This window comes from Nicotiana sylvestris, chromosome 6 (assembly GCF_000393655.2).
Source record: "Nicotiana sylvestris chromosome 6, ASM39365v2, whole genome shotgun sequence".
NCBI lineage: Eukaryota > Viridiplantae > Streptophyta > Magnoliopsida > Solanales > Solanaceae > Nicotiana > Nicotiana sylvestris.
Genome location: NC_091062.1, coordinates 14,807,448 through 14,821,244, shown reverse-complemented (window position 1 = coordinate 14,821,244; position 13,797 = coordinate 14,807,448). Strand labels below are relative to the sequence as shown.

General features: G+C 40.0%; 1 long non-coding RNA gene across 1 annotated transcript; it reads left to right on the top strand.

Annotated features, from left to right (window-relative positions):
• The first annotated feature begins 1,959 nt into the window (after window positions 1-1,959).
• On the top strand, window positions 1,960-5,711 carry LOC104245137 (uncharacterized). Its single transcript, XR_715658.2, has 2 exons — window positions 1,960-2,391; window positions 5,389-5,711. It is a non-coding gene; the product is annotated as an uncharacterized lncRNA (long non-coding RNA).
• Window positions 5,712-13,797: the final 8,086 nt, after the last annotated feature.

Sequence of the window (13,797 nt, the reverse complement as noted above, 5' to 3'; positions counted from 1 at the left end):
GGGGCTTATTTCTGTTGGTATTGTGCTCGAGGGGCTGATTTTATGTGTTTATCTTTTCTCGCTACTTTTCATTCGCCTGTTTAACTGTTAAAAGATGTTTAAAAGAGGTATTTACTTAACTGAGGTGTTTCTACAAGTTTTCACTATTTTGTTGCATTGTATTGATCTTATACTGCCTCTTTATAGCATGTTGTTGTGCTTTACGTGATTTCTTACCTCTCAGCTGCTTTTACTTTTATTATTCACTGAGTCGGAATACTCACATTACTCCCTACACCCTGTGTGCAGATTCAAGAGTTTCGGATCCCGCCAGTGAGGGTTGATTGCTCCCAGCATGCTATTTGGAGTCCACTAGGTTGCTGCTCGGCGTTCGCAGCCCAGTGTTTCTCCCTCCTATTTTACTTCCTTTGTTCTAATTCTGTAATAGACTGTATAAACTCTTTCATACTCTTAGACTTATGTTAGATGCTCATGATTGGTAACACCCCGATGTCGGGCTGTGTTGGTTTTCAGCAAATTGTACTATTTCACTTTTATATTGGAATTATTAGCATGTTAATGACTTAAATTGTGTTATTATAATTGTTAAAATGAATTGGGAGTTGTGTCGGCTGACCTTGTCTTCACGAGAGGCGCCATCACGACCGGGTCCGAATTTAGGGTCGTGACAAGTTGGTATCAGAGCCTAGGTTACATAGGTCTCACGAGTCATGAGTAGGTTTAGTAGAGTCTCGCAGATCAGTACGGAGACGTCTGTGTTTATCCTCGAGAGGCTGTAGAACCTTTAGGAAAACTTCATATTCTTGAAATTTTCTTGTCGTGCGAATCTGTTGATCCGAGTACTAAACTTCTGTTATTCTATTCTCTCACAGATGGTGAGAACACGAGCGACCGGTCAGGATGGATGACCACCAGTACCACCAGCTAGGGCCACTAGAGGTCGAGGATGCAGTCGAGGTCGCATCAGGGGCATGGGTGTAGCCCGCACAGCAGCTAGGGCATCACCTACAGATCCACCAGCCGCCCCAGTTCATGATCAGGTCCTAGTTGTGGACGCTCCAGCAGCACCAGCTCAGCCCATTGTGATTCCGGGTCTTCAGGAGGCCCTGACTCAGATTCTATCAGTATGCACTGGCCTAGCTCAGGCGGTCTTAGTTACTACAGCCGCAACTACTTCTTAGGCCGGGGGAGGCACTCAGACTCTCATCGCTCGCACACCTGAGCAGGTCGTGCAGGGACTTCAGACACCGGGGGCACATCCAGCCTAGCCGGTTGCAGTTGCTCAGGACTATGTAGCTCTTGCCATGCCAGAGGACAAGCAGCGTAGGTTGGAGAGGTTTGGTAGACTTCAGCCTCCGACTTTCAGTGGTGTAGAGAGCGAGGATGCCATGGGTTTCTTGGACAAGTGTCAGACGATTCTTCATACAACGGGTATTCTGGAGACTAGCGGGGTCACTTTCATTACTTTTCAGTTTTTTGGAGTTGCCTTCACTTGGTGGGAGGCTTATGAGAGGCGTAGGCCTGTTGGTGCAGCACCCCCACTCCCGGAAAATAGGCCTATGGGAAGGGTTGTTTTGGAAACGGTTATTAAACCATGGAAATAGAGTAGATACGTTAACGGTTACAACCGTTACAATAGAATTTGGATAAAATCAGCACACTTTAGATACTAAACCGTTCTAGTTGATACTTAACTGTTACCATAGTTCTTTTTTTTTTATAGGAACGGTTGTATGAACCGTCCCAATAGGCCTATTTGTAGTAACGGTTCTAGAAAGTTTTTAATATCAGAACGAGTATTTTGTTCCCTCCTCGTTTTTCCCCCTAAATTTTGCTAAACCCGCCAATATAACCCTTTTTTCTTTTATTTCTTATTTATTTTATTTTGGTAAATATAAAAACTAAATTAAAATTCCTCACATATTGTCGACACTTTCGATGCTCGATCTCATCGGTAACTCCCAAATCACCTTCTTTGGCAAATTACCAGCAAACTCTTAAAGACCCAAATCACCTTCTTTGGCAAATCACCAGCAAATTCTTAAAGAAAATTCCCAAATCATCTCATTGCTGTTGGAATGGGTTCGTTTTTATTTTCTTTGTCTTTTACCTCAATGAGTTTCCTTTATTAAATCCAAAGCTGGAATCGACAATCATAGCAACCCAGCAAACTCTTAAACCCATGTCCTAAATTCCCAAATCCCTAAATTCATTTGTTAACCAAAAATCCCCAATCTCGATTGGTAACCCAAAACTCCCAAATCCTCAAAGTTCCAAACTCCATTTGTTTCGCTCGAAGGATTTGAAGAACAGCGATTACAGGTGAAAAAAAATATTTCAATCGCGAGAAAGTTTTGACCCAAAAAGCAATCAGTGAGAAATCAACTTCAGGTAATTTTTCTTTTCTTATTTGCGCATTATCTTCTATAATCGTTCTTTTTTTCTTTAAGCTTTATGGTGTGAGTAGTGTATATGATTTCTTTCTTTCTGTTGATGTTTTGAACCCAAATTATTTGGGTTTAATTTTCACTTGGGTATAGTAACATGGATCAAAATTTCTTTGGGTAACTATTCAAAGATCAAATTTAACATTATTTTTTTTACCTGTTTTATCTACTTCTTTTGCTTGATTTTACTGCTCAAACTGCTCCTTTTTCTTCAAAGTCAAAGATTTTTTTCATCAAGAAGTTGTGCATAAAACTTTATTATTAATTGACTGCCATAAATTGACAGCGTTAATTTTCCTCCAATATTCTATCCAGGTATTGAGTTTACAATAGACATGTTTTATTAAATCTTGAACCCAAAATAAGTTTACATAATTAATTTTGGCATGATTTACTTAGAATTCTGATAGAGTTCACTGTTTTCTTCAAGATGAAGCCTTTTATAATTGTTCTTCAAGGTGTAGGGACTATTGATTTTTTCTTTATTGGCTCCAATTCTGAGTCGCTAAACATCCTTTTTTATTGGAGAGATTTGGTTTCAGTCCATGCTAATGTTACTTCTGTTGTTTAAAAGTTAAGTGTGAGTGGAAGATCATTTCCTCATCGTAGTGTAGTGAGATTACATAATTAAAAGAAAATATAAGTTCTATTTTGCAACTAGCAATTAGAAGTAAGAGAAATCTTTTGAGTATTGTGCACCATGTATACTGCAAGTAATGAACTATGCAAACATGTTTTCTTAAATAGGATATCAAGTAGTTCATGTATCATTCTATCCTTCGTCAAAATAACATAAAGTTTAGATTGTATGCGTGAGCACGTGATTTTGCCCTATGTGAAATACTCCTACAAATTAAAGAAATAATTTTTTTCCAACTATTTGCAATTTCATAGGATTTTTGTAGGAATTTGTGTTAAATGTTTGCATTTTCTGTGCATGTTTATTTTTATTAAAATCATAAAAAATACAAAAATTCCATGCATTGCATTTAGGTCTTTATTTTTATTATTTAGGATTAATTAATTAATTAATTATTTTATAAAAAAATAAAAATAAAAAATAGCTCATGTTTACATTTTACCTTTTAATTTTTAGATCAGTGCTTTTAGGATCACGTAATCTTTATAATTATTTTAATTAGGTAATTAGTATAATTTTACAATTTAGATAATTTAGGAATTTAATTTTAGGATTTCATTAATTAAAGAAAAATAAAAGAATAGTTGAAAAAAGGGAATTAGAGAAAACCAAGAAGAGGCTGCCTTAACTTGGGCAAAAAATGCTGAAGCCTAAGTTTCTTTACCACAAGACCCGCCCCAAATTTCCCCCGATCCAAGCCCAAATCAAAACACCCGGTCCAGTCTTCTCCATCATCAAACGACCCCGTTTTTGGGCCCTTATCATCACAGTCGTTGATCTTATGTGATCCAACAGTTGTGAACTGGGAACTAACTTTGTATAAAGCTGTCCTAACAGCTTCCCCCCCATTTCGAACTCCCTCATTCCAGCTTCACCCCTAACTCTAGTTAATCCACGCCGCCCCCAAAATTCCCAAACACACCGGCCGGCGACGTAACCCCAATCGAACCCAAGTTCATACCACACAATCATCACCCACCCCTGTTCCCTAATTCATCACAACTTTCCCCAAAATCCTCACCTATTTGTCCCAATTTCAAATCTGACCCAGAAATTGAAAACCCTAATTCGTCCCTTTTTGAAGTTTTAAATGGATTTTAAGGTTGATTTTGAGTCGGAATTTATGTCAATCGATTGTTCTCATTAAGAACAATCGATTAGCATCAATTTCGGCTCGTTTCAAGGCTCACCGAATTTCATGCAAAATCAAAAAGACCGGCAAAACTTCGTCAAGTGCTGCCGTTCGTCGACTCGCTTTGTTGCTCAAATGTTTCCGGCCAAAACAGTACATATTATTTCCCTCTCTTGTTGTGTCTATTTCTGTTCGTCTTATTATAATTAGTCCATTTGTTGTCGACTAGTCTAATCTTTTAAAATAATTTGTTTAGGTTAATTGTATGTTAGGATTAATATTGTTTTTTTTTTCTTGTTTTCTTCTTCTTTATTTCTATTTGATTTTCCGGTTTGGTCTGGTTTATTTGGTTTAGATAGTAGTTTTGAATTAATATTTAAATTATTAAAGTATTTTGTTTGGATGGTTCATTTGTGGTTCAGATTTCTCTTTCTTTATCTTTATTCCTTTTCTTTTCTTCTTCTTCTTTTTCTTTTGATTAAGTGTCCAGTTAGCTTTTAGGTCGTAATCTAGTTTAATTTCATTAAATGCTCATTTTGCTATATTTGGGTCTATACCTTGGTTTCATGGTCATCTCTGGCCTGGGCAGAAGAAGCCCATTCATATGGGCTTGGGTCTTGGGTCAATTTGACCCATGGTTGACTCATTTTGGGGAGTAAATACCAGACTGTCAGGACGTACTTTGGGAATTGAGGTTTAGGGAATATTTTCGGTTAAGAAAGAAGTTTCTAGAGAATAAGGCAAGGCTTGCATGCCAAGAAAGGCAGGGGTCCAAACATTCTCTTTAAGGGACTTGGGGGGTCAAAATAAAAAAGGAGGAGTACCTGAACGTGAATTAAAAACCAAGCTCTGCTGCCATAAAACCCTTCTATAAGAAGCTCACTTGCTAAAATTCTAGGGAAGATATCAAAAACCAAAAAAAAAAAAAAATAGAAAACAAAAAGCGGCTGAAAATCTTTATAGTTCTTTGAGTTAGATTTCTTTTCTTTGGGAAAAGGTTTCAAAGTGGTATTTTCTGGGGATTTTCTAGCTTTCTAAGCTGAAGTGAGGATTGGTTTTTGATGCTGTTTGGGTGAACTTTCATTGCTTCCTTTGCTGTGAACCTGCTACTGCTTTGCTGCTAATAGCTGACTTCTAGCAAATTTTGGTTTTGTTTTTGTTGTATCCAGGTACACATTCGAATCCTTGGAATGGAAGTGAATGAAATGATTCTTGTAACCTTAGAGCTGATGTGTAAATGCTAAATGAAGTTTGATCCTCAATTGTTTAAGCTTCAGTTTTCGTTTTAAGTCCGATATTTTGTTAGTAGTTTAGTATTTTAGGATCTTCTTAGTTTGTTGATTTCGTTTAAGTATTTCTGATTTGCATGATAGTCAACAATTTATTTTAGTTGGGAATCCTACATATGAGTGCTTAAGTTAGTTTGTCTTCTCATGTATTGTTCATGATAACTCTATTTAGATGTTTCATTAGAGGATATTGGTTAGTATCTCATCCATGTTTGAAAGATGCAATGTGTAGCTACTAACTCACTTCAGTTGAATACCTTTAGATTTCAACATTGTTAAATAGATCATATATTTGATGTCAATATGGTTACTGCGTAGGTTAAGTCATGTTTTAAGCTTGTAATTCATTATTAAAGGCATGCTAAATGAATTAGAAGTCTATAATCTTATTATTCATGCATGTTTAGTTTTCCAGAATTTTGTATAGTTTCTTGTTGTTATTTATGAATTAAGAGGTATGAATATCAGCCATGGCCTTATCACTAAGAGCCTACTTGCGAATATGTGGGTTTGATTTTGGCCCCATAAGTAGGCTCGTCTGTCACGGGCCCAGAGTGACCAGATCCGGTCTTATTCTGCTTTGGGCTCAATTTTGAGCCCAATGGGGTTCAACCTTGGCTTGTTTCTTTTAATCAGGTCTTGCTTTTAATTAATTTCAATGTGTATTTTATGGGATTGTTGGGCTTGGCATCAGCCCAAACGAAATAGTCCTGATCGTATTAGGCCTGACGAGATCTTCAAGATTCATGCCTTTTTGGGCTCAGTTTCGAGCCCAGGTAGTCCCAACATTTTGCTTCCCTTAATCGAATATTAATTTGGGCTTGTTGCTGGTCCAACTTCCTCCAAATAATCAAAGGCCCAGCATATACACCAACTTTCTTTTCTTTCAACTAATAGTTATATAAGAACATCCTTAGATTATTTTAGTTAGATATAATTCTTAAAAATGGATTGAGGTGTGCCATTATAATTAAATCACCTATGGCCCTCTTATTAAGCATTATAACTTAGATACTAAAAATAAATCTTGTAGTTTGCTTTAGGCGCATTAATTAAATAATTATCATAGCTACGGATACAGTTCCCGTAACGTAGTTGTGATTTGTAATTGCTATAATCCGGGTGTACATTTCATGTGACCCAACTTCAATTTCCAATAAGGTTAAATAGAACGTATCGTGAACCGCGGGTGCATTTCATGTAGCGTGGTTTATGAGGTGTTTTAAATAACCTTAAATTTTCCTAAAAATAGTAAAAGCGGTTAGAAAGTTTTAAAATGCACATAAGTTTTAAAATATGTAATTAATCATTTAATTAGGCCATCATAATAGTTGAGCGACCATGCTAGAACCACGGAACCCGAGAATGACTAACACTTTCTCCCGAGTTAACAGAATTCCTTACCCGGGTTTCTGTGTTTTACGGACTGTAAAACAGAGTCAATCTTTCCTCGATTCGGGATTTAAAACCGGTGACTTGGGACACCATAAATTATCCCAAGTGGTGACTCTGAATTTTAAATAAAATAATCCCGTTTCGATTGTCACTTAAATTGGAAAAAACTCTCCTATACCCCTTCCGCGGGTAGAAAAAGGAGGTGTGACAGCTCTGGCGACTCTGCTGGGATAATAACCCAGAACTTCTGTTTCAGGGTTCAAGAATTCGAGCATAGAATAACTGTTATATATGGCTTTTATATATTATCTGATTTTTATATATTTGAGCCTAATGTGCTAAATGTTGCTTTTTACTGCTTTGATATTATCTGAATTGTATATAAACTACTACGAAACCCCTCTCTTCCAATCTTCTGAGAAGTGCATACTGGCGTGACTTCTTTCTGTTAGTGTCATACCCTAATTAGAACGAGGTTCGGACAAGTTGTAAAGCTGGATGATCATTTGGTTACCGGTAAGCTGCCCCCCCCCCCCCCGGCTTGAGTTGTCCTCTTGGGTAAGCCAGGTCTAGAACAATACACCCAGGTTTTAAACTTAGAATAACACAGCCTCATGTCGGATCCCTAGTAGGAACGTTTATTTGCATCATGTGCAATTGACCTTGGGGACTCAACACAGGGGTTGGGTCCGTCTAGGACAGGTGTGACCGAAAATAAAAGACCAACCTGATGCATTTTTTACGTGCTACATGTGCATTCATTTGTTTCGGCTTGCATGTTGACCGGATTCTGGGTTAGGTAGGAAAATCAAAGAAAAACCAAGTTTGAGGTATGAGAGAGGATTTCACTCGTTTCCAAAAATGGTGTCCAAAATATGCCGAAACTCTGTCGAATTTTTGAAAGAAAAAGAGAAGAAAAAGATTTCTTGAAAAAAAGAAGAAGGAAAAAGGGGTTTCTTGAGAAAGAAAAGAGTTAGTTCAAAATGGTTTATGTTTTTCCTCCTCGTGTCAAAACTGGCCGAACTACGTGGGTTTGATTCTCACCGATACGTAGGCAACCATCATTGGGTCCAGCCCCGCTTTTTGAAAAATTTTGAAAAAATATATGAAATGCCATCATTCTTGTCGTAAATAAGTAGGTGATGCCGTTTTGTCTAAATAGCCGAATGTCCCAGCGGGACACCGGAAGGCTACTTTGCAAAAATAGCAACCAACGGTTTCTTTATTAATTTTGGCCATCTAGCGAACAAATCTCTAAGAACTTTCATTCCGAAGTAATGAAAGGCCGTATTCCCAAAAGTAGCCCTGATTTATTTTATTTTTTGTAAAAATAAGCCTTTTGTCAGTTTTCAAATAAGATTCACTTTGTCTTTAAACCAATCGCCTTAATCTAAATGTGCAGAATGAGCACGAGTCAAAATTTACCAATGAAGGTCATGTCCAAGATTCCGTTGGATCTACACATGTGGTGGGAAGATTTGGGTAAAGAAGGACGAGATGTGGTCAACCTTTATTTGGGAGGGCTCACCGGATTGCTGAAGATTAGGCCTAGAGGAGACATAATAAGGGCACTGGTAACATTTTGGGACCCATCTCACAACGTCCTACATTTCTCAAATTTTGAACTCACACCTACCTTGGAAGAGATAGCGGGTTATATAGGAAGTACTGAAGGTCTAAGGCTTAAGTACCTGGTCGTTCCAAGGGCCATTACCCCTCACAAGTTTCTGGATTTTCTAAAAATAAGCAGGTTGGTCCAGTATGTAGATTTGGCGGTTGGTTTTTCCACTCTACGCTTCATATACCAGAGGTACGAGCATGTAGAAAGATTTGACAACCCGAAAAGTGGGATTTGTAGCAAAGGGAACCGATCAAAATGGGATGAGCATAGGGATTCGCTTTCATGTTAGCTCTCTTAGGTCTCGTGGTGTTTCCCCGGAAGGATGGGAATATTGATATGCAGGTAGCTGGATTTGTCAATGTTTTGATTACCAACGCCAAAAGCACCCTCACCCCTATGATAGTATCTGAGATATACCGAGATCTCATGGCTTGTAAAGATGGGGTAGACTTTTTCAAGGGGTGCAATTTGCTACTACAAATGTGGATGACTGAGCATCTGTGTCACCGCCCTCGATATATGAATTACGGATCTACGGGGAAGAAGAGCTGCATTGAAGAGTTCGACACAAAGGTCTCAGGGTTCAATTTGCCAGTAGGGTTTGGAGATTGGGTATCCCGTCTTCGCTCCATAACAGCGAGACAAATAGAGTGGACACTGGGTTGGTTTCCTATTGAAGAAGTTGTGTATATGCCTGCCACCGGTCTTTACTTCCTCCTAATGGGCCTTCGAAGCATTCAACCTTATGCTCCATACCGGCTGAGGAGACAGTTGGGAAGATGCCAGGTGGTGCACCCGGATGAATATCTTAGTGTTTATGCGGTCGAAATTAGCTCTGACGGCCAATTTCATGAAGAAACAGTTCTTCATATTTGGAACGAGTGCCAGTATTTGACAGTAAACACCCGAGTGTGTGACTTGTCTAAAGGCGAGGTCTCACCTACCTATCTTGCTTGGTACAGAAAGAAGAACACTACAAGGGTCGAACCTGAAAGACCAACCAAAAGGCCCTACATCCAGGAATTTGTCGAAGCATCGTACGAACAGTGGGCCTGGTTGACCAAGGAGAATGAGTACAGGGCCACAATATGCAAGTTGGAAAAGCAAGTCAGTGATCTTCAATTTGAGAATGGTTTGCAAGCTGCCCTGGATGAGGGTGAAAAGAAAAGGTTAGCCAAAGAAAATGACGCCCTCCGAGCCCAAATTCAGGAAATGAAAATAACAGCCAAGAACCCCGTCGGAAGTACAAAAGATGAAAAGCTTATAGATAACCTTAGGCGAAAAGTGGGTGAATATGGTTTTGATCTGAAAATGACTGAGGGCGAACTGGCAAAGGCTCGAACAAAATTGGCTAAGAATGCGGAGGAAAGAGCATGCTTTGTCCAACAATTAAAAGGAAAATATGACAATGGAATCATGGGTCTGAAGAAAAGGGTCAATGTCCTTGAGAACAAAATGACCAAGCAGGCAAGAGACTTCAAAGCGGAAAGAGAATACTGCTATGCCCTGATGTCGCAGCTAGAAAAAGACCTTCAGCAGCTTCAAGAGCAAAATCATACAGCCGAACAAGTTTTAGGGGCCAGATCACAGCAGATCAGACGGTTGCTACAAGAGAAGGGTATTATCAGGGAGAGGGTTAGGAGGATTGCGGACTACATTGTGATGAAGTGCAATGAATGCGAGGACATGATCAGGTCCATATTCTTCACTTCAGTTATGATTTTTGTCCGGCAAATCATGGATGACCTATTTCGCCTCCAAGAAGATATGGCGCATAGGCCCGCGATGAGACTGACTGATGTCCCGCGGGCCCCTAGAGTAGCAGTTGAGGCACTCATGTATTTCTGATTTTATTGTTCGAGTCTGTATTTTCAGTTTCTTTTGGAGTTCATTAGTCTACTTTTGAGTCTGTATTTTCAATTTTCTTTTGGAGTCTATTAGTCCACCTTTCGAGTCTGTTAGTTTTTATGTTTAATTCTATAGGAGAAGTCATTGTAATCAGGATGTTTTTATTTTTATTTTATTTTATGAAAATTTGAAAACCCAAAAAATATATCTTTATTTTATTTTGCATTTATCCCCTGAACTACGTAATGATCTGATTCATGCGGCGTCATGTTACGTAGGCAATCCCCATAGGATTCGATCATAACCATAAAATGAAAAAGAAAAAGAGGAGAGAAAATAAAAGAAAATTAAGGGGAAAGAAATAATGGCAAAACGAGAGAGAAAAGCGAGTGCAAAATAAAAGGGAAGTAACAAAAACAAGTGGGAAAGGCCAATAGTGATTAAAGAGGGATTAGAGTAAAAAGAAAAAAAGAGAAAGAAGAGAAAGCGCAAAATGAGAAGAGTTAGTTAAAAGTCGGGATGAAGCATGCAACCGTTCAAATACATGATAGAAGCTCTAACTGTTTAGGTGCATTGCATCCCAAAATGTGTGGTTGCCTATCCGTTAAATCCTAAACACTAGCAAGTTGCTGTTGTCATTGAGAATAGGAAGGTGGTTAGTTTGTTTGGTATTCTGGCAACCCATCCGTACAACACCAGGTCTAAAACAAGTTGATCATGTCTGGCCAAGAACTGGATACAAGTATTATTGATCCACCGAGAGAGGTGGAGGAGTCTGAGGTTGGTTTGAAAGAGGAGTTACATAAGTTGAAACACCAGATGGCCGAAATGTACCAGGCATGGATGAAAGGGTATCCACCACCATCATACCCCGCCAACCCTGCTTTCATCACGCCACTAGCTCAATCCCAAAAACCTCCCACTGTTGATTCATCTCCACAACATGCACCAAGCTTCACCCCTTATCACCACTTCCCAAACCATACAAGCTCCACTAGCCAAAACAACCCCATACCCCCCTCCACCAGCTACCCCTGTTTTCGTAGCACCTCCACCAGCTACACTCCATCGATCTTTTAGTGAGCCATTATTCCAAACCCAAGATAATCAGTACTATCCCCTAGAGCCTACTTTCAAGGTCCCAGATCATTACTCCTACACTCCTCGTTTCGACCTCCCTGTTGAGATTGAGAAACCACCTAAAAACCCAAAACAAGAGGAGATGTTTAGGAAGGTAAGACGCCTAGAACAATCGCTCAGAAACATGCAAGGGTTGGGAGGTCAAGTAAGTGTAGCCTACAAAGATCTGTGTTTGTTCCCTGACGTACAGCTACCTGTTGGGTTCAAAATGCCCGAATTTGACTTGTATGACGGGCACAGAGATACCGTGGCCCACTTAAGGGGATTCTGCAATAAAATGAGAGGAGTCAGTGGGAAAGATGAGCTGTTAATGGCATACTTTAGCCAGAGTCTGAGTGGTGCGGCATTGGAGTGGTACACTTGTCAGGATCACAACAGATGGTATACCTGGGATGATTTGGCCCAAGCATTCGCTCGTCATTTCCAATACAACATCGAGATTGGTATAGATCGTTTGTCTTTGACTAAGATTGAGAAGAAGCCTAGTGAAAGTTTCAGGGAATATGGTTTCTGCTAGAGAGAACAGGCAGAAAGGGTTAACCCTCATATGGAGGAGAACGAAATGGTGGAATACTTTCTTCAGGCCTTGGAGCCTACTTACTTTGGTCATCTGATCTCGGCCATAGGTAAGTCTTTCAATGAAGTAGTAAAAATGGGAGGAATGGTAGAGGAAGGGCTCAAATCAAGCAAGATCATGAGCTACTCTGCCATCAAAGCAACTACGCAGGCAATCCAGAATGGCACCGGAGGCGTGCTTGGGAAAAAGAAGAAAGAGGATGTCACTATGGTCGTATCAGGATCGTGGCACGGCCTGGGGATTCTCCTACCCACTATACCCAACCTTGACCCCAGCTTCAAACCTATACCCCAACTCCATATAATCCATCCCAACACTACTTTCCCCCACCAGAGCCTCAGTACTCAGTCAGGCCACCCCAATATCATGTCCAACATGCACAGTCATATGCTCAACTCCCTCTTCACCCGCAATGCAGTGCCCCAGCTTCACGAAACCCTTACCTACCTCTACAAACATACCATAACCCTACTGGTCCAAATTTTCGGGCCAAGTCGGAATTCAAGAATGAAAGGTTGCAGCGGAAGAAAACTTTCACCTCACTTGGGGAATCTTATACCAGCCTATTTCAAAGGTTGAGGTAGTTGGATGTTCTGAGGCCAATTGAGTCAAAACTACCAAACCCCCCTCCCAAGAACCTGGATTATTCTCTCAGATGTGCGTACTGTTCTGATACTCCGGGGCACGACACAGAAAAGTGTTGGCATTTGAAGAACGCCATCCAGGAGCTCATTGATACGAACTAGATTGTGGTGTAGAGCCCAAAAGCACCCAATATCAATTAGAACCCATTACTAGCCCATGCTGAAACGCACATGATTGAGATAATGCACAAAGATGGAAAGCCTAAGAAGCCTTCACAATCTGTCATGATGATCCGGTCTAGTGGAAGTAAGTCAGTCAAGGACCTGGTTGTCACAAAAGCAATAGCTGAGGGATCGGCAGACAAGTTAAGCATGCCAAATGATAATTCAGCTGTGGTAGTTGAAAAGAGGTCCCCAAGTGATGTTGTAGCAAAGCAAGAAAAGCCAAAGGTGATCGTGTCTGGGGTCGCAAGTAAACCAGTCATAATTGTGGAGGGTGCTCGCACGAACCCTATTATTATCAAACCTGTGACCCAACTGCCGGTAGCTAACACAAGACTGTCCCATGGAACTAAGAGCGAGTGACAGTGACCTATAAGGGGAAGGAAGTGAAAGAGAAAGTTAATGAGGCCGAGGGATTAAGTCGTTTGGGGAGATGCTTTGCCCCGGAAGAGTTAAGTAAAGTTAAAACACTCAGAGACAATCCATTTCTAGTGAAGAAACCGGTCACTAAAGAAGAGGTGGAGGAGTTTTTGAGAAAAATGAAGGTACAAGATTACTCCATCGTGGAATAGTTGAGAAAGACTCCTGCTCAGATTTTCCCACTATCATTGCTGATCCATTTAGATGAGCACCGCCGGGCTCTGATGAAGATTCTAAACGAAGCCCATGTCCCCGGCAAAATCACAGTGAACCAATTGGAGAAGATTGCCAATAAAATATTTGAGTCTAACAGGATCACATTCTCAGATGATGATTTGTCTCTGGAGGGTATGGAACACAATCGAACCCTCTATCTCACAGTGAAATGCGAAGATTCTATGGTCACAAGGGTGTTAGTTTACAATGGTTCCAGTGCAAACATCTGGCCTCTCTCTACTCTGAACAAGTTAAAAGTTGATGAG